This window comes from Cydia strobilella, chromosome 2, assembly GCF_947568885.1.
Source record: "Cydia strobilella chromosome 2, ilCydStro3.1, whole genome shotgun sequence".
NCBI classification, from domain to species: Eukaryota; Metazoa; Arthropoda; class Insecta; order Lepidoptera; family Tortricidae; genus Cydia; species Cydia strobilella.
The window spans coordinates 6577365-6600198 of NC_086042.1; the positions used below are offsets into that span (position 1 = coordinate 6577365).

A 22834-nucleotide genomic window follows, 5' to 3' on the forward strand; every position below is an offset into this window, starting at 1 on the left:
GCGTTCCCGCCATTTCTCTCGGGCGCGCCGCAAATTCCAGTGGAAAAAATCGTATTTCGAACGCGGTTTGAATTTTAATTGACATTCGGTCTGGGAGCCGTTGCGGGGAGTCGCGGACGTTTTCGAGTTTACATCTAGGCGGTAGGGTGTCCACCAGTTGCGGACCATAAAAGCGACGCCACACGTCCGCGCCCTAACGGGGTGCCTACGTGATAAGAAGCAATGAAATTTATTTTAGAAACATATTTTTTGTTAAATAATTAAAATGTCTGATGTACACAGCTCATAGACATAGTATATACAAGTAGTTATAGACGCGCCACCGAGCGACCGGGGGTAAGAGAAAGAATATTCGTATAAAACTTGTGCAGCATAGGATTTCTTATCTTTCACTCTTATCAACTTAAGGGTGACAGGCCCGTGACACAGCTTGATAAAGTTCATATAGGTACCTATAGAGAGATACAATATATCAATGCGCTAGTTTCCGTCCATGCTCTAGTGTTCATCCACTCGACGGAGTAGCAAATAATTTTTAAGTTGCTACTTGTGAAATATCATTTTAAGACGATTCTCGCTGATTTGGCCTTGAGCGTCTCAGCGTCTCTGTACCCGCACCCCGCTCACTGCGATCGTACGTGAATTTCGTCTCGGTGCGGCGACTGCGGCGGAACGAGGTTCAAAGAATAACCTACAGCCCAGAGGCGCGCGGCATTTGGCGCTATACCTCGTATTTGTGTATCTTTTGCAGATATTTTGTTGTTTGAGTATGAGTAGATCATGCGTGTAGAGGTCGTAAATTATAATAAAAATATATTCCCTTATGCATTATACTTTACAAGCCTCAATTAGTTAATTTGTGTTTTATCTGTTTCTTACAAATAAATACCTAAGTCAAATCGACGGATTAAGATTTATAGCTAAAGCTTGGTATGTACTAAATTGAGGCGTACAGTGCGTTTATTTATACAATTTTTTTTATCCGTAATAAATAAATATAAATAATGCCATTAATAGTTAACTTATAAAATTAAAGTACCTACTAGTTTCATATACTACTACAAATGTGTTATTTTTCGAAATTCGAAGTTTTCTCAATCATTACGTGGGAATATCATCATTATTAGGGTTCCGTACCTCAAAAGGAAAAAACGGAACCCTTATAGGATCACTCGTGCGTCTGTCTGTCTGTCTGTCCGTCTGTCACAGCCTATTTTCTCGGAAACGACTGAACCAATTAAGTTGAAATTTGGTGTATATATGTAAGTTTGTGACCCAAAGACGGACATGTAACGTAAACAAATTAATTTTAAACCTACAATAAACTTAATAGTAAGTTTTTCCGTAAATAAAAATACGATAGGCCGTTTTGCTAGTTCTTAATCGATTAAAATTATTTTTAAACTACAAAAACAATGTTTTTTAACAGGTACTATTCATACATACAACGTTATAGGTAATAGGTAGCTTATGATCTATTATTTATTGTTTCGAGATGGAATGGAACATTATTCAAAACGTAAAACTTGAATGACATTATAATATGTCGGTTAGAAAACATTTATTTATTTATTTCAAATGAAGTTTTCTCAAACATACGTATATTATAGTATAATATATGCGGATATTATCATTACATTCATTGTAATAGACCGCAAAATACCGTGTTGCGCTCGCTAATGCGCGTCGCAACCAAATCAGCGCTCTGCAGTTATTTATTCTTTGGCCACAATAACTCCGATATTATAGCACTTTGCTTGTGCATAAGCGAACATAGTGCAAGGAAGGCACGGAGCGACGAGCGACACAGCCTCCTCGTCTCAAAGCTGGCACACGACTGCCGGCCACGCCATTTTCAGGCTGCATACGCATGAAATGTGGAAAAACGTTCGATTTCTTAAGAAAATATTTTTTGATTAAGAAAAGCTATGTTGCATTTGTAGAACCTGTCAAAACATTTTTGTTAGTTTAAAAATAATTTTAATCGATTAAGCCGTTTAGAAGTTATAAGCAAAGTTAGCCGCAAAACGGCCTGTCGTGTTATATTTTTTTCGGTGAAACTACAAATTTCAGGAAGAAAGTCAAATGTTGCGATTGTTGTCCATAGAGTGAAGATGCATATATATTTTTTTCATAATTTTTGGTTGACTCATTTAGAAGTTATAAGCTCTAAAAAGTAACAGTTTTTAGCCAAAAACTGCGCGAAGCGCCTTAATGTAGATATATATATTGTTTAACTTCAGTTTATAATTTGTTTTCATCAATTCTAGAAAAAAGAATAAGAATACAATTGAAAAACATCAAACGGTAGAGCAAGTCGGGTTTAGAAGAGGCTTTAGCACGGTCGACCATATACACTCCGTGGAAATGCTGATAGAAAAATATCAAGTTTAACAGGCCACTCCACCTCTCCTTTATCGATTTCCAGAAAGCTTTCGACACTCTACCATCACTCTATATGGGAATCCTTACATTCGCAAAACATCGAAGAAAGCTATTTAAGAGTATTACAACACCTATACCAAAACTGCAAAAGTAGAGTAAGATTGGAAACAACAGGACTAGCTATACCTATCAAGAGAGGGGTTAGACCCTTTAACCTATTCCCCAACAATTTTCCTTGCAATGTAACAATCGGTTATAGGTAAACTAAACTGGCAGAAAACTGGACTAAATAACAAATACTTAAATAATTTAAGATTTGCAGACGACATACTCGTAGTCTTGTTATCCGAAAATGTTGTAGATTTGCAATCGATGTTTAACGACCTTCACGAAACAAGTCGACAAGTTGGCCTCGAAATAAATCGCAGCAAAACAAATATTATGAGAAACCAAAAAACAAAACAACCAGTTTACATAGAAAATGTAGAGCTAGAATATGCCAACTCTTACATTTACCTGGGCAAACAAATTTCGTTTAAACAAGAGAGAAATGAACTTGAAATTGAAAGAAGAATTACAAACGATTGGAGACGATTTTGGGGACCTTAAAAAGTTATGAAAATTGTACCTAATGCATGTTAAGATTAAACAGAAACTTATGGATACCTGCATTGCATCCTCCCATCATAGGCCAGGAAATAAATGCCCAAAAAAAGGTATAGAGGGAAATGCTTGGAACACAATTTTTGACTTCGTAGCTTTGTTTGGACTAGTTAGGAGGTGAACATATCAAGTCTCCGGCCATAACCCTGGTGCTGGGGGGGGAGAGGGGGGTTGAAGGTTCCATTTTTCGGTTTTTCGATTATATCTCGGAAACTATGCGTCTGAGCGACTTGGCCACTTATACAAAATGAAAAGAGATTTAATTTGTTACAAGTTTTATTCAGTCAAGTTTTTCGATATCTTGTATCGTTTTTGAGATATTCGCTCTTGAAAGTTTATTTAGGGCTCTCATTTTTATCTTGATTATCTACAGCAGTAAAGCTGCTAGGCCGGGTTTGGTAACGTTTTCGTATAAATCGGGGGTGCCGAATTCATTTATGGTATCAACATTGACACCTTTCTGAAGTAAAAATATATAAACTTTAAACAAATAACTTTCTTTGTTAACTCCTCTTCATCATCGGGTCGGGTCGGGTCATCAGGTACAAGAAAACAAGGCAAACCCAAACCGCTATGGACTGAAATAATAATAAATAAATAGAATAGCCGCTCGCTCGAACGCAACTCCTTCGCCAGGCCCGCTTTACGCGCACAATTCGGACCCTTAATCGAGTAGCGATCGAGTTAGATTTGTTCTCTTGTTCTCTGAACGAATTTACAAGGGCTACGCTATACGTATTGTGCTACTGTAATCTGTAAGTTAATGTATTGTACCTATTTTTGTGTCAATTTCCATACTGTCGATTAAGGATATCCGGTAATTGATGGTTGTGTGTATGTATGTAAAAAAAAGATGAAAAAATAAATTTTCAAACAAGTTATTTCCAATAGGTAATCGACAACAAAAAGAAACATACTGTAATCATCATTGGCAGTGCTTTTGAGAATTTGTTCGAAAATATGCGGCAATGATGACATTTGTCAAAAGTTATTTAGTGTCATAAATAAAAAAGATAATCAAAGAGGTCGAAGAAGGTTTCATACTATTTAGCAGCTCAGGAGCTACTAACACAAACAGGCTGCTCCAAAGTAAAAAATCGTAATTTGTTTATTTCTTCGTAACCGCTACACCGGTTGTTATGATACTTTGTATTGGGACCGTGCACGACGACAGCGCCGCCTAGCGGGCGCAACTTTGGGATAATCTGTCACAAAATTTTCAAACGAGAAGTAAGTAAACATCGTAATAATTTCAATGAAATCTAATGATTTTACAGTATATTAGACATATTTGGACGGTGGTTGTATTGCCAATTACATTAGCATTGTGGTTTTCAGTTAAAAATGAACGTGCTTGTGACGGAAACAGGGTTTCGTGCCATTACTCATGAAATTATCTTCCAGCCCGAAACAATGAATAAGGGCAAAAATTTGGTGTTAGCTGGGCACGTAGTGGAGGTGCAAGACATCCGGCAAGGCGACAGGAGCTACATGATCAAAGCCAGAGTGGTTCGTCAAGCCTCTGTGACGGCGACAGCGTACAAGACAGCCTTAATTCTTAATACCAATCGTCATGTTACAAGTGTAACATGCGATTGTGTTTATAACAAAAGTGGAAAATGCAAGCACATTGCAGCACTAATTTACTACATCAATCATGAAGAGAGTTCCACTAAAACCAGCCAGGAACAAAGATGGGGCAAGCCAAGTGTCCGACAATTTACGAACGAAAAGTATTCCAAAGGCAGATACTTCCACGAAATGTATCCTACATCAAAAAAACACAAGTGTGAGGCTTTTCAGTTTGGTGTCTCAGATTTTAAGGAAGATTGTGCCTTGAAACGTGTACTGGAAGCTGCTGCAAAAAATTGTGCAGAAGATATTGAAATTTCCGTTAGCAAAGTTGTCCAAAATTTAGTAGAACAGACTGATATTAATATTCAAAGAGAAGATTGTGTGACATGCCTTGAAAACTTTAATATTTTTAGAAAAGAGTTTGAAGTATACAAAAGTGATTCTAGTCTAGTTATAGAAAAAACATTAAAAAACTTTTATGAAACAAATGTTGTGTTGGAAGATAAAGACATTTTTAAATTATGTAGTGACACAATAGAACAATCAATGTGCGAAGAGTGGTACTCGGCGAGGAAGCTAAGAATTTCTTCCAGTACTAATGTACACAACATAAAAGTACGTAAAACAAAAACAGTGGAGAGACTAGCACAACAGATTTTATTTCCAAATCCAATTGATTGCTCAGCTACTCAGTATGGTAAAAATAATGAAAAGTATGCATTGGAAGAATACCAAATTTTGACAACCTGCAGAGTAATTAGACTCGGAGTGATTGTTAGCAAAGATCAGCCTTGGTTGTGCACTAGTGTAGACGGTGTAGTTGTATGTGATGAATGTGTCAGAATGTTAGTAGAAGTTAAATGTCCTATATCTTGTAAAAACCAACCTATTGTAGATTTTGATATAAAAAAATGTAACGTGCAATATCTGGAGTTTGTGAATGATGAACCAGAACTAAAAAGAAGCAAATTATATTATACCCAAATCCAAGTGCAAATGTATGTCACTGGTATGACTATATGTGATCTCTTTATATATTCACCAAAAGGTAGTTGCATAGTAAGAGTAGACAGAGACGAAGACTTTATTAAAGCAGCAATTTTAAAAAGTGAAGAATTTTACTTTGCTTATTATCTACCGCTCTTGTATTCTACAAGAACAAGCCAAAGTGAGAAAAACCAGCGTAGTTTTACAGGTAAAAATATAATTAATACAATGTTAGGTAATTAACATTTCAAATATGTAATAAAAGGTAACTATTACTGATCTCAATAAGTACAGTTAGCATCATTATTAAATATAAATGACATAAGTCAACTTCTACATTGTTTTCCTCTTCCAAGTCTTTGTGTTATGTTTTGAATTAAAGATGTTTGTGTAAAAAAGAATCACCTATTTATGTTGTTAGCTGTACTAAATACTGATTAATTATAAAATTTTAGTTAACAGAGTTAAATTATATTAATGTTTAAATGTTGTAATTGAAAATGTTTATTACTGTTTTTTTTATATGTACTTATAGGTATAGTAAAGTAGCTGAATATTGCAGTATCACACTAAGTTCAAAATTGCAATACACATTTCTAAATGTAAGTAAGGAACTTAACATTTTAATATCCTAGAATCCTAACATACCTAAATATATGACAAATGGTAGGTATGTACAGTCGAATTCATAAATATGCATACATTTCTTCACCTAATCCATTGCAATATGGTGATAAAATTTACACACATTTATGAACTTGACTGTACAGTAGACTTGTGAAGATCTTGATCAGTCCAGTGCTAGGTCATAACATACCTTAAATTGATTATCACATTTTCATAGGTCCACGGGCCCATGTTATAAATATGTGGCGTTCAATGCCTAATAATGGTTTCTTGTGCTCCATGTGCATAAGGGTCCATCAGGCATGAAAAGCAACATAACATTTACAGGTTTTATGTGTGAAATAAAAACAAATTAAAATGCAATGTTTTAATAGCTTTTTCAATAATGTACAAATACATAAGTATTGTAAAAAAAACTGTTGTTTTATTTGTTGGAAAATATAGGTGGTTGCAGGTTTACCAGTACACAACAAACATGTAAAATATCATCAATGTGATCAAATAAATTTTCAGGAATTTTATGTAAAATCTGATAAATTTTTAGTCGCTGCATTATTCTTTCAACATGAATTCTGACTCGAGCTATTTTATAAGTTGCATCTGTCTCTTCTCTTGTAAATTCACTTTTATTCTTGAGAAAAGGTGGCATAATAATAGCAATTTCTTTTCCACTTTCATCAATTACCTTTTTTATTGCCGGAAATCCCTTATCAGCCAATACAATGTCCCCATTTTCTAAGTAGTCGACTAATCCTGACTCTACTGTTATTTGTGAGTCACTTTTTCTTCCACCACTTACTTTTGACTTGAACGAAATGAAGCCTCCTGGAGTAATACCAATAAGCACTTTAGCTGTAAAACCCTTCTTATAGTGTGAGTAGCATAACACACGATTATCGACACTTGATGGTACTTCTATAGGAAACTCTGTACAATCAATAATTACTCGAGTGTTACTATACTCCGGACGGAAGCATTCTGGCATTGTCTGCTCCACAGCATTTTTGTTTGGCCAAAAAACCAAATTCGATGTAGCAGCTGCTATTTCTTCAACGTATGAGCAGAATATTCTTGACACTGTTGTTCTATGAATACCGAACAAAACACTCAGTGCTGAAAATGTGACACCAAGTTTCATTTTCATCAAGAAAAGTAGAAGTCTATCTTTTTCGCTCACCATATATTTGTGATTTTTTTGTGTAGTTTTTAATAAAAAGTAGAAGTTGTTAAGAGTAACACCTGCAAGATCTAGAAGCTGTTTATCGGTTTTAATAGATTGAAATCCAGCAAAATATTTATTGTCAGTTATGGTGGCTTGATCCACAGAAATACTTTTAGCAGTATTACAGCCTCGGTGTTTTGTTATTTTAAAATCCTTCATAATCTTTGTACTGATATCTATTTCTGTTTGAACTTCAGCATCACATGTTTCTTTTCCATAAAATATGTACCTGTTACAGGTAAACGTCTTTCCTGGATTTTGTCCATCTGGATATAGGTCCACTTGACATTCACTATCAATTTTTAAAGACACACTAACACTATTTTCCAGCAATTCAAACTCACTTGTATTACTAGCACTAGCACTAACTGCTTCTATTTTTTTCGCGTTTCTTCGTTCCATATAACGCTGAAACCTCGATATTGCGGCATTTTCGTCAATCCGCCTTGATTTGTACTCAGGGGGAAATATCCTTGGAACATAACTGGGACTGGCTTGCTCATCAGCTTTTCTACCACTGATAAAGTGAGCACTGCAAATTCTGTCGTCCAGTTTTGGGTGCCATAGAGATCCATCGGGACTGTAACAAAATAATTCACCGTCAAAACTTCATACGATTACAACATAAATCAAATTATTGCGTATTTAAGGAAGGTATGATTTTAGAGGTTAGGATAGGTGACTTACTTTATTCTTCTTACGGCAACTATCCATTTATTGCGCTGTTCTTGTTTCCACAATGTTGTAGGAAATCTATAAAATTTGCAGTCACTATTTCTGCTAGTGTTTTCACAATTTATAACAACACAGCTTGCTGTGTAGACCATTTTTATCTTAAAAACATCGAATGTTTACTACAAAATCATACATTTGACAGGACATGCCTCCCGACGTAGTTGACTTTTTTAGCCGTAGTGAGCGCTGTGATCGTTTCGGCTTCCCTCACCACCCGCTTTGCACGGAGCGAATACTGGTTCTAAATACCCTAATGCAATTGTACATGTCGGCTGTGTCCAATGGCTATGGATACCCTGTATGTAAATACAAATGGTTTCACAAGTGTATTATTTATTTATTTAAGTGTGCATAGGTATACAAGTTCGTTCCAAATGCCAAACATAGTTTCTATAATTATATTTATCTATGTTTCAATGCAACGCTTAGCGAAGTTAGCTCCAAGCTCTAGTTATCTTTTTCTTGAGAACGACACACAATAAATATACACATTGCTCAAACAATCGTCAGAACAGAAATGATACGAACGTTTTGGTGTAACTGTGCCAGCAGGCGTAGATCGAGGTTAAACACAGGTACAGTTACAGTTATACATATATGACATTCAATCTATCTTTTGTTGTATTGTCCAAGATTTTCATTTTTTGCCTAAATTGCGTTGTGTTCTCCATCTGAATCTGATGCCAATAGGGAAAATTAAAAAGGAAAAGTAAAGATTGTTGATTTTTTTTAGTTAAAATTGTTATTTTTGCTACATTGAGCTAGTAACATTACGCAAAATCAAAACTGACTTTGTTCGTATTCGAAAGGTGTCGATTACCGAGCCTCCGTTATTTGGATGTCTGTCAGAAGGTTGGTATCTCTTGAACAGTACTTAATGGTCATATTGACAGTGGGTATCTACTTATCTTGCCGCTATTACCATAAAAATGGGATTTTGTTGTTGTTTTATTCGTAGGTATAATTAATTTTTCTATATGGCATAAACACAAACCTCCTTCAAGATCCTATTGAACTGGTTCATTTGGCAAGAAGACCTACTTTGTTCACAATAAGTACAAGAAGTAAATAACCCTGCTTGCATGTCGGGCCTCTAACTAGTGGTTAGGGTCCAATTTGCCCGCCGTAACGATTTCCTCTACGGGGAATCGAATGGCGTGCGTCCGGAGGCCGCCCACTGTTATATATAGGGTACTAATGCTAGTATGTATTGTGGCGCGCAGGTTTGCTGACCACGAGTGTCACGAGGACTGCTGCTACTGCTGGTTGATGGGAAATTATTATGGCTGTGATTCAAATAGAATACTTACTCGGCCAGTAAAAAAAACCGGCCAAGTGCGAGTCGGACTCGCGCACTAAGGGTTCCGTACCATTACGCAAAAAAAAGGCAAAAGAAATCACGTCTGTTGTATGGGAGCCCCACTTTTATTTTTGAGTTGATTGAATGAAAGGTAAATTGCGGTTTACGATAAATGACGTTTTAAAAAAAAACTACTTACTAGATCTTTTTTTTTAAATGATGAATAGGCAGGCGTTTGACCACGATCTCGATCTCGTTCAAACCAATTTTCGATTGAAGTTTGCATGGTAATGTACATCATATTTTTTTTGTTTTATCATCCTCTTATTTTAGAAGTTACAGGGGGGGGGCACATTTTACCACTTTGGAAGTATCTCTCGCGCAAACTAATCAGTTTAGAAAAAAATTATATTAGAAACCTCAATATCATTTTTGAAGACCTATCCATGGATAGTATTCATATGGGTATTCATATCACACGTATGGGGTTGATGAAAAAAATATTTTTTTTGAGTTTCAGTTCTAAGTATGGGGAACCCCCAAAATTTAATGTTTTTTTTCTATTTTTGTGTGAAAATCTTAATGCGGTTCACAGAATACATCTACTTACCAAGTTTCAACAGTACTTATAGTTTGGAAAAAAGTGGCTGTGACATACGGACGGACAGACAGACAGACAGACAGACAGACATGATGAATCCATAAGGGTTCCGTTTTTTGCCATTTGGCTACGAAACCCTAAAAACTAATGGTGAGAAATGTCCCTAACCTGTCAACACAATTAATCGGAATTAATCTGAAGGCAACCGCATTATTAGAGATTATTGACAGTGACTTCGCTTGCGTCAACGCTGCAGTAACACTGCAGGCGTCGCTATCTGTGTGTCACCTTATTACATTAGTTAAAAATAAAAATATCATTATATAAATTCGTATAGATTAGTATCTAGAGTGTAATTTACTAGTGTGTAATAAATATGTTTTGAATTGCTCACAAAGTTACAACTGATCACAACAACTTCTAGATGTGTTGTATTTTCAGACTACCCTTTTTTTTTTTTTTTTTTTTTTTTTTTTTTTTTTTTTTTTTTTTTTTAGGGGGGGAAAAATGCAATTACGCATACCACTCGGGCGCGGGGACGAACCCGAGTGGATATGTGGGACTCCTTGTTTTAGGCTGATGGGACCCCAAGTCTACCCACTAAACAACCCCCCCGTCTGTCGCCTCGGTGCTGTAAGGCGGGGCCACGGGAACACCAAGTGCACACTACCGTGACCTCGCAGCGGCCGGCTGCTAAGCCCCATCTCCGGGAAATTGATTTCCCAACCGGCATTTGGGGCGTGCCTACGTTTTTTTTTTTTTTTTTGACACACCCTTCGCCTTGAGGACCTAGTTTTAGTTAGATGGCTGTCGTCCCCGTGACTGCCACCCCTAGGCCCTCGTTAAGGCGGCAGGCGGCGGTCATGGGCGACCCGCCTCCGCCCTGCTCTTTTGCGCCGCAGCGGGTGAGCTTCCGCAGCCTTTTCCCGCGCGCGCTCCGCTGCTTCTTTTTGGGTCATGATCACCTCGCAGAAGGTGGTCATAGCTTTCCAGCATCGTTTATTTTCTGTCATTGCCTTTACGACGGTCGGCAATGACAGATCAGGCCCGATTATCGCAACCAAGTTATTGCGCGGCGCCACCCAACTTGGGCATTCCGCCAGCGTGTGCTGCGCTGTGTCTTCTGCACTGTTGCAGTGGTGACACGCTGGCGTTGGCTCCCGTTTGGCCTTCTCGCACAAGTATTTGCCAAAACACCCATGGCCCGAGAGTACTTGTGCGAGGTGGAAAGACACCACACCGTGTTGTCTACCGATCCATTCTTCGAGGACAGGCTGAATCGCGCCGACTGTCCAGTGACCGGCGCATGGATTCTCAAGCCTCTCACCCCAGTTTCGGAGAACGGTGACCTGAGCATTTGTCCGCCAGCGTTTCACTTCCTCAAGCATAGGCTCCGTCTCTCTTGCTCGTGATTCCGCAATCCGTCTATACACTTCCGCCAGGGCTTTTGCCTCCAGATCCCAGGGTGGGGTGCCGGCCAAGGCGCATGCTGCATCACTGGAGATGGTGCGATACCCTCTAATGGCCCTTATCGCCATGATCCTTTGGGGTCTTCGTAGAAGGGTTTGATTTTCGGCGCTAAGGGCATCTACCCAGATGGGTGCACCGTACAGGGCCATCGACCTCACTACCATCGTGTATAGACGGCGGCATCCTACATTCGGCCCTCCCACGTTTGGTAGGAGACGGCTAAGCGCACCGGCTGCTCCCAGAAGCCTAGGAGTCAGGCGCTTGAAGTGCTCCTTGAAGTTCCACCGGCTGTCGAGGACGAGTCCCAGATATTTCAACGTCGACCCAACGCCGATGGGAACTCCACTCACCACAAGTTGAGCGCCAGCTGGAGGTGCTTTTCGGGGTCCATGAAAGCAGATGGCCTCCGACTTATGGAGAGCCACCTCTAGACCCAGCCTACGGATCCTTGTAACCACTTGAGCCACTCCCGCCGTTGCCTTTAGTGACGCCTCCCTGAAGGTACTAGCCTTCGCTGTAACTAGGGTGTCGTCGGCATAGCACGTCAGTTCAATCCCCGGAAGATTTCTGCCGCGCAGCACCCAGTCATACCCAATATTCCACAGGAGTGGTCCTAGGACCGATCCCTGCGGAACGCCGCACGACATGGTTTTCAGGTCCCATCCATTATCATTTGGCACTGGGTACTTGACAGCCCTCTCTGATAAATACGCCTCGATAATCTTGCGCAAGTACCTCGGCACCGTGTGGTGTCTGAGTGCCTCCTTGATGCAGCCCCAAGGCAGGGTGTTGAATGCGTTTGATATGTCCAAAGATACTGCGAGGACCACCCCGCCTTTTCAGACTACCCTACTTGGTTTTGATTCAACTAGGGAATAAATCAAATTATTTTATTAAATATATTTTAGTTTCGATTATGCAGTTTTTACACTGGTTTTATTTTATTGTTTGTATATATAAGTACTCATGCATTTCCTGCATAAATTTTGTTAAAGTTTTTTAACCGAACATTACAACCTACATACCTACAACCTAATCATTATCATTTGGTAGAAACTGTGCCCTCTAACTGACTGTGCCTACATGAAATTGATTACAGCCACTCATTTCAGTAAAATATTCACTCATTTTCATTGACCTTGAGCATAAGTTCTATTGTAAATAATTTTATTTACACAAAATAAGTCATAAATCATAATGTCTAATTTATGTTCGTTTAAACTCTGGGATCTGATAACTGCAAATGAGCGATAGTTTACCACGAGAATGAATGCCTACGCTAATAGTGTCATTGTTTTCTGCATATGTTGTACAATCTGTTTTCTGCTAGGCTTTTAGTATATGTTAGGGTGTCCCTTATTTTATGATTTTTATAAATTTATAACGCATACCACTTAAATTAGTGCTAGCGGTTCGCCAAAAAACGCTGCGAATGGTGTTAAACCAAAAAAAAAATGAAAAAAAAGGAGAGGAGTTATGACATCTTTTTTGTATGAAAAAAAAAAAATCGTCCCTATGATGTTTTCGCCATTTGAATCTGTCATATTAGGTTGTGGCTAATTTTTTAATGTATGTTAACCATTCCGAGCCCAATGGTTACAATTTTTTTAAAGGAGTTAGGAGTTAGGTGGTTCCATATTAAATTAAATTGGTTTTGATCCGACGATGGGATCTCCTCAATTTTAAAAGGTACTTCTATGGTGATTTGGGTGTTCTCTTAAGCAACTCAAGCACTTCCTCTCGAAAACTACCAATTTGATGGAGTCTCCCTGCCTGCATCCAAAATCATAAATTCATAATACACCTACTTATGTAAGGGAAATTCGACATATCATCTATGGTATTCGTGATTACCTAATGGCAGTAGTGAAAATGACTAACGACACTGAGAGGTGAGTGGATTTGAGTCTGAAGTTAGGGGTTGAGGGGTTGGGGCTTGACGGGTCAGGGTTTGAAAAGCTGGGGGTTTGAAAAGCTGGGGGTTTGAGGGGACGGTTAGTTGATGGGTCGGGGTTTGGGAGTTGAGGAGTCGGGGGTTGGGAGTTAAGGAGTCTGGGATTGATGAGTCGGGGATTGGCAGTTGAGCGGTGGGGGGTCAGGGTCGAGGGGTTCTGAGGTTGAGGGGATGTGAGGTTGAGGGATCGAGGGTTTGAGGGATTGGGTCAGTGGTAGGGCGAAGGCTGGATTTAGTGACAGGAATGGTTACCCAGCCAGACTCGAGGAAAATCCTAAACATACAGGGAAGTTTACGAATTCAGTGTTAAACATATGTTTTTCATTCATGTGTCACACGTCACTCATAAAGCTCTTAAAACTAAAAGTATAAAAATGAAACAAAAAAAGAAACCACTTCTAAAAGAATAAAATTAAATATTATCCTATTCAAGTACAGTAGAATCCGCATATAATGTCATCGAAGGATAATAACAAACACGTCATAAAGACAGTACACGATGAAACCCGGCCATGCATGAATTTTTTTACCTAATGCACATATTCAAGCAGTTCTTTTATTTTAATAATCTGTAATTATTGTAATTCATAAAAAAATACAATCATATTACTCCGTGAGTTTTAGCCAAATATATTATATCATACCTTACATTTTTTGTCCAGCGTTTTTCTATAATCTTCACTCGCTTCGTACTACAATGTCACAATTGTATTTATATTTTATTTCCATAAGCTGCTTTATGTTCATTATAATGTCCTCTTACCAAAACATACTTATGAAACTCTTTTCTACTTGAAGTAGTCAGGAAAACTTTCTACTCCAAGCACTGAAAGTTGTTTTTATATGGGACTTATGGAAGGCATTTGGTTGTCAAAAAGCCAAATTCAAAAGTTAAAACACCTTAGAACACAATCAGAAATATGATAGGTATTGTGAAAAGAGAATGTAATAAGGTATAATTTGGTTTATATGATTAAAAATAATAAAATATTTTAAACTGGAAAATTTGGTAAAGATTGTCGGAAGACCGTGGACAAAAAATATAACGCTCAAACTCACAGACGACCTAACTTAATAGTGCCTAATTATATTATGTAGTTTGATAACCACAAATTATTAAAGGAAAAGTGCTGCTTGAACTACATTCATTTTAAAGATTTAATTTACCACATCATGCGTGACCGGGTTTCATCGTGTACAGTCTTTACTAAGCGGATGTCATATACTCCTTATTTTTGTTATTTTTTTCAAATTTATCTCAAATTCCTTTGTGAGATATGAGTTTTAACCCTGTACCAATTATCAACTTGTCACTGAGAATGTAAAACTAAAACAACTTACACGCCACGCACCAAACGTCCTCGCAGGGAAAGACGTGGGGACGGCCACGAAAACCAGCGAATGTGTCATTATAAAAGGACATAATTTCATGTTAACAGGATTTATAGATCATAGTAAGTGATTTGGCACTATAAGCGAAGATATCAGCTTATCCGACGTTATCACTAAGAATTTTATATGAAAACCAAACTTCGCACAGTAACTAAGTCATAGTAAGCGGTTGGTCAGTATAAGCGGAGTCATAATAAACGGATTCCACTGTATATGCGTTACCAACGGATATGTTTGAAGTCAGTGCCGTTTTATTGGTTAGTTTGTTAATTACCTGCCTAACTTTCAACACACATATTTTAAAACAAACGTATTCACTCCCGAGGACAATTTACAGACAACAGCTTATGTGCATAAAAGTAATGATGTTAGCGTCTCTTCATGCGGATAAGTTTTCAACCAGAAATTTTGTCTTAATTTTGGGTAAGTCAATCGAAGAGGCGTAAATCCAATTGCCGTGTATGACCCATTAATACAGTGTAGGGACTCAAGGGTCATTCACTTCTGAACAAAGGTCGACATACTTTTAATAGGTACCTACCTACTTTTGGAAGGTCGATAAACCGTCTGCTAATCTGAAACTGTTTAATATCCACCTACGTTCCATATACCGCATGGTGTTTCTGCTGAATTTACGTCGGCGTTCACAAACTGTAACATTGCCAACAACTTCCTCCTATTCCCATTATTTACTGAGCGTCTCATGCAATTAGTAATAGTTGTTTTCTTTTGTACTGCTTAGACTATCAGGTATTTTTTATGGCAGCTTATTTTAATCACATTTCACTGATGAGACCTGTTGCCTCCAGAAAACTCTTTGACTTTGAATTTTTGTATCTATCTCTTTGCCTGCGTTTTGTCTTGTTTATATCCTGATAGAATGCTGCATTACGTTATTCTTGTTACAAACATGTCTTGTGCCTTTTGAGTTGCAAACTTTCAATTATGCTTTTGAGTATTTTTTGTTGTTATGGATCTCGAGGTCACATTTATGCTGGATTTCTCAAGGCAAGTGTAAACATGCTTGATGTTAATCGGCCGAGGCATGTAGGATGCTTGTCTCGGACTCAGTGCATCGCGTGCGAATGGGTTAATAGCGGACAAAACGTCTCTTGTCTGATGAGGTAATTCTGCAACTGCGACAGATATAAATCAGGCGCGAAAATCTGCCTTTAGACTGTTCAGACCATTTTAAAAGAAGTTTGTAGTACCTATCTACTACTCAGATTTTTATTATTTTGTGATACTTTCCGACCATTTAAAGATTCTCAGCAACTATATTCGGCTGGCCATGGTTGATTTTATGATAATGTGGCAAAACTGACTTCTGTATCTGTGAAAACTGATCATAAAGAGGACAAGCATGAGAAGTAGTTTCGCGATAAGATAAAGAAATAAAACCAACGAGAACTAACAGCAATGACCATGGTTCCAATTAAATATTGTCAATGAATGGAAATTTATAAGTCTAGCTAGCTGGGAAATAATCTTGAAGTAATAAAACGATTTTCTTGTTTCGCGTTCTTAGATTCTAGATTTCCTTCCTCCTTCGTCTATATGGACATGGACGTAAGTTTATGATTTTAAAGATGTTATTACAACCATTCGATGGATAGGAATTTATTTAAGTTGTTCATTTTTAAACCATTTTGGGGTTCACTTCAATATGACAACTTATTGGTAGCTGGATACATTACATGTACTGTCAAGGAATTTAATTTATGTACAATTTCATATATTGACTGTCTGTATGAAAACTGCTAGAGATCTCATATTATTTCTTGACTGTGGGTATAGTCTGTCTGCTTCACATAAATCAGACAGTCTATACATAAATATTGCACATATATTGTGGTCGAACGACAAACATTCCAAACATAATATATGTGCATAAAAAATAGCGAAAAACATAATATGTATTTGCAATCTGTTAGGTACTCAATGTGCAAACATAGTAAATAAAACATACTTAACGCAATAAATAAACCTCATGGGCCAATATCACGCACTACTGACAAAGTGAATGCGTGTTGCGGAAGGTATTCGTCATAATGTGCCCATAAACGTCTGGCATCGCCGGGATTCGTGATGGATCGCGGGGATCGCGAAAGTGGTGCAAGGATTTAGTTCATTTTAGTTGTTGAGAATATGTGTCGTTTTTAAGCAAAAGGTACCACGTTGTCGCTTGCCATAAGGACGCGCTCACACGTTATTCGTATAAAGATACAAGCAAATTTCGTTCTTATGGTAAGCGACTTGTGGTACCTTATACTTGAAAACATCACATATCTAAATAACTGTTTGGAAAAATTATTTAATCACCATCTTTATATAAAATTTGGTAAACCTCTGCTAAATTTTGTTTCATTCTAACAAACACAAATATAAAAATGACATCAGATAAAGGACAAACTATCAGCGGTATTTTAGAGATCACACGGCTTTTCTGAATAAAGCCATTATGTAGCTAACTAATTGAAAACAAGGCACAATAACACCTACTTATTGTAAACGCAATATCAAAAAGGCACTACTTTAATTGCAAAGTTAACTTGAGTCAAAATAATTCAAAAGTTTAGATCGAAGTAATGATTGCATGTTGTGGAAGGTTTCTTGAGAATCAAAATTAAAATGTCTTTTCATCGATCAAAGAAAGACTGATATGAAAAGTAGATTGTTTAACTCGGGTGAAAGGCACCAAACATCACTTTATCCCTTTGTTAACAATCTTCTATTATACTAAAAGCTCCAGTTTAGCCTATTGTGACGGAAGGGTAACTAACTAACTACGAAACCCTACAGTGAACTTGGCTCGACATGCTCTTGGCCGGTTTATTTTAATTAAATTAGTCCCTAATACTTCATTTACTCTTTTTATAGGACAATGTGATTGTGAATGAGTATCAGCCTGTATCTGAACAGCAGTAATTACGCGTAAGACGCAGTGTCGCGCTTCAGATTGAATCGTGATGGATCACCAAAGGGGTGCAGCGCGTTTGAGACCGAATCCGGGTTTGTATTTGACACGGAAAATTCATAGGCTGACTAGAGTGTATAACAATGCACTCGGAGAAATGTTGGCATCACAATAACAAAATATTTTGCTACTACTTTGCTACTACTTACACAAAAATGGGGACATCTTGGGGCCAAAATGTTGGTTTGTTATACAACGAAATCAGTTAGGATATTGATCAAAATTTATTATAATGATAATAATATAATATATTACATACTATCGCTATAGTCCAGTTATTTTTTTGAATCACTCAAGTTTGGCTAATAATTTTTTTAGTGTGAAATGGTACAATCTTTTTTTTTGTTTTTGTGTAACATGCGGAATTAAGTTAAACTACACATTCATTAGGCATCTCATCTCAATATCATTCAACGGAACGGCCTCCTAGCGTGCTCGGTAGTCACTGCCAAAGAAAACTGTAGGCCCCGGGCTCGAAGTCTCGAACTGATAAGGGGATTTATTTGTATGATTTTGATTATATTGATTATTGTTTATTTATTTATTTACAATTCTGTACAAAGAGTCCGTCTGTCTGCCTTACTTAATGCCAAAAGGCATCCCTTACTAGTCAACCATAGGGCCAAACAGAAACACTAAAAGTTGGTACAAGGGAAAACAAACAATCAAGACACGACAATAGACAAATACATTAGAATGGCAAACATTGCAGTAGGTAAGTAGGTATATGCTTATTACAGATGTGAGTTATGGTTGTTTTCCAAGCATCATTTATGCATAAACGTATGTATTATGTACCCTAGTACCCATAGTTATTATTACTAAGCATAGCTACTACTGCTTTGCTTAGTTTGGGGCTAGGTTGAAATGTGTAAGACTGACCAAGGAATTTATTATTATTTCTTAATCCTTTCTTTCTATTCGTCGTCACCTCTTCTCATGATATACTTACTGAATGTGTAATCAGTTTTCAGAAGCAACCGCCACATTCCACACTAGTATGGTATCACGTAATTCATAAACATATAAAGCAGCTTCATGCATAAACACGAGTCTGGCTGGAAGTTCCTTATGTAACGTGCCGTCATGAGTACGCCTGTACGGGCTGAATTCCGCGCGTCCTACCTAACTGTAGGCCACATGTTACATAATGTATGAGCGTAGTTGGTGTTTTGTGAGTTAGCCTCCGCTCCATGTACTTACGTGGTTTTAGGGATGTATATAATCAAAGCATGACTGTATGCTCTTGCTTTAGTTTTTTGGTAATTGAGTTGCATTTTTTATGTAACAGGATTTTTAAATCTCACACGCAGTGGTGGTATTCGTAAGTTTTGTTGCATTTTTTTTTTGCGTAACATAATGATCATTTTTTTCTTTCGTAGAATAAATTATTCAGATCTATATAAGTATTTGTACATATTTGTATTTTTTGGGAGAGTAAAACTAATTCCATACACATATTGTGTCCAACTAAATTTTAAAATAATTTTAAAATCTAAAAGAAATCAAACAAAAGAACATAGCTGTAGTTAATATACATCTAATTATGTAATTATAATGTTGATTGGTATCCGGAGAAAAGAATGGGATAGTCCCCATTTTCCCTAGGGACTACGTTTGGATGGAGGTGCATAATTTTGAACACATACTTTACGAATTAGCCTGGGGAGATTCACACTAAGGCTCTTAGGGCCACTTGCACCGTCCAGGGTTAGCCACTAACTCGGAGTTAACCGTTAATACAGGGTTAAATTGTACTGGTAGCTCCTGGTTTAACCGGCTAACCCTGGATGGTGCTAGTGCATGGCCCTTAGAGTAGGTATGTAGTAGGCCCGATGGTAAATCCGATCAAAAAATGCTCTTTAATATTATTCAGATCGTAGGTGTACACCAAGTCTATAATTCTAAATACATGCATACCCATGAATTTGGTCTTAGCATAGCAAGAATTATTTACAGAGGTGCACTACCTACTTAAAATTTTACCCGATTATTTATAACCTCTTACAAACCTAAATTTTGCTTCTTTCTAACAAACAGAAATGTCAAAATTATATACAGTTAGGGACAGACGATTATGAAAAACACCATAAAGATTCTTCTCCGTAACTTAATCGGGCTTTAAGGCGTACTCCACTTACTGCTGTGGCGCAACGACCCGAAGTAGATCTTGGCCTCCGACACAAAAGACCGCCATGCTCCTGTGTCTAAAGCCGTTTCTGTCCAGTCGACGGCGCCGAGTTCGCTGAGGTCTTTCTGCACTTCGTCTCTCCAGCGGTACCTAGGCCGTCCAGACAGTCTTCGGCCACTTGGTACTCCAGAGTACGCCCTCCAGACTGCGCGATCTTCCCCCATCCAGACTACATGCCCGAGCCATCGGAGTCTGGTGGCTTTCGTTTCTCCAATCCACCTAATCTAAAACTGGGTTTACCAATTTTGGGCCGGTATTTTTTTATACCACATTGGTGGGAAACAAGCATACGGCCCGCCACCAAGCAGCTTGTGCTTACCATCAAGCGGTCACCGTAGCCTATGGACGCCTGCAACTCCAGAGGTGTTACATGCGCGTTGCCGACCTTTTAAAAAACTGTACACTCCTTTTTTGAAGAACCCCATACTGTGGACCCTCGGGAAAATCTCGGAAGGGGGTATATACGTATCCAAATTTTTCTCGTCACGGAATTATCTAATATTGTAAAGACATGGCTTACCAATATCGTCGGTATATACGTTCACACGACACGGCCGTCGGTGGGCGTGTCCGCGTACGCCCAGCGACGGAGGCGGGTCCGCACTCTCTAGATATTTGAATTTGGACTAGACTGAGCGTTTGCCTACCTAGTTGTATGTTGAGTTATCTACCTACTTGTATGTGAGCTTTGAAGCAGATGTGTGTAGCTACTTATATCTACAGGCTGGCCCAAAATACGTCGTTTTTTTTACTGCGGTATAGATATTATACTGATAATTAGAATGTTTGCGTTTGAGTACCTATCAGTTAAAAGAGTATATTTTGTTTTAGTTAAATGATTGTATGAGGTTGATGCATATGTGTGCTCGCTTGTATGTATGGAGATCATAGTACGATACGACTCATGTGTGTATCTGGTTTAAAACTATGCGAAAGCGAATATTACAATGTTAAGTACTGTATAATCGAGTTTAATTATGTTTTGAAAATAAAACAATGCTTAGCTGTGTACCTATTCACGGGAAATAAAAAACACTTTATTCTAATAGGTAACGGTTTTTCAATTTCAAACTGAATAAATCTGTAGAGCTGAACAAGATGCGTTATTAACTGAACAAGATGTCATATACTAAAGAAAAGTGACCAAGCTCTCCAGTGGCGGAGACCGGATTTTTTCCTTTAGTAGACTTTATTTAATAGTGTGACAACTTAAAATATACCTTATGAATCAAAAATAAGATAAATTATTCATAGGATCTCTGTTAGATTCTATAAGATTAGGTCAATTTTGCCTATACCTAGGATACATCTGTAAGAAAACAATAGTTCTAACAATTAGCGTTAGAGTACCCAAAATGAATATAAGAAGTAGGTAATTTTGGTCTACATTGCAATAGTTTTACATTTGTTTTATCGATGTTTTCATGAAATGTAAAGTTAATATTTGTTTGTGTGCAGAACTGTTCAAAAGCAATTAAACAGTTACCTAATCAAAAACGTTATAATAACCATGTTTGTTTATCTCAAACATACCTACCCGAAAAATACATAATATATGTACGAAATTTTATTGTAGATAGGTACATGGTTTGGTTATATTATAGTGACCAGATACTTAGATAATATATCTTATCCTATGGGACAGGACGTGGCTTAAAGTATCTAAAGGTAATACTGCATAAAGGTATATCAAGCCCACACTTATCTAAGGTATTCAAAACACCTGTCATACACAAGTTAGCATACCTAGTTGCTCACTTGTATCAGCTTAGTTAAATAAAATAAAAAAAACATAAAACTTTTATCAACTCGAAAAGCAACAAAAGTATACATAGTACCTTTCAATGTTGAGGATAGTTTTAGGCTAAAACTACCCAAAACTTTTAGCATATAATTTAACTTCGTGTTTTAAATGCTAGGATACTAGAGCATCACAAATATCATGAACCAGGTTCTTATAGAAACCAACCAGAAAAAAATTACAATGCTCATCATACACAGGGACTATTGAAACCAACTTACTTTTCAATTTAATTTCAGTTTTACACTGACGTACAGTCAACACAACTTCTTTACAGTCATTTTAACTATCACAACACTTCACTATAAACACTTCCTCGTAACAAATCCACTGAGTTCAATGTCGTGTATCCAAACGCCACCATACGGGAATGTCAGCAAAAAATATTCATCTATAGAAAATTGTTATCAGTGGTATCAGAATGTCAGTGTGGCGTGGCGACTGTCAACTGTCTACTAAACGAATCGTCACCGCTTTCGGCCCGCCATGCCCACCCGCTCCTCCCGCCAGCAACCCAAACGGTGCAACTCACAAAACCAAAAAACTCAAATTCATCTCTACCATGCTGCGTTAAGATCAGTAACGTAAGCACACCCCTTGGACGTTATGTTAGGGAAACCAAGCGGAACGTTCGCTTACTGTATCGTCTCTACTCTTCTCACTCACGCAGATATCAATGTTTTATCTTTGTCGTTGACGTTTTAGAGTTTTAGTTTTAAAAAATCGAAAACATCGAATTGATTTGGTATTAGGTATTGTTTTATTTTATAAAAAACACTTGATTTAAATTTTTGTCTTTTAACGTCTTAAAGGAATGAAATTCTTATTTTTAGTGACACGGTCGTGAGTTAAACATGCAGCACTGAGCTTATTGTCGCGCCGTCTCTTTCGCTCTCGTGTTTCTTGTTTGTTTCACGTTGCATGATTCGGCCAATAGCATTTACGGAGCAACCC

General features: G+C 37.6%; 1 protein-coding gene across 1 annotated transcript in view; it reads right to left on the bottom strand.

The window, feature by feature from the left end:
* Window positions 1-22559, bottom strand: part of LOC134750280 (homeotic protein proboscipedia) — an 80631-nt gene extending 58072 nt beyond the window's left edge. The window contains exon 1 of the mRNA XM_063685444.1: window positions 22102-22559. The gene's annotated coding sequence lies outside the window, so the exon portion shown is untranslated. The remainder of the gene's footprint in view (window positions 1-22101) is intronic.
* Between the last annotated feature and the right edge of the window lie 275 nt (window positions 22560-22834).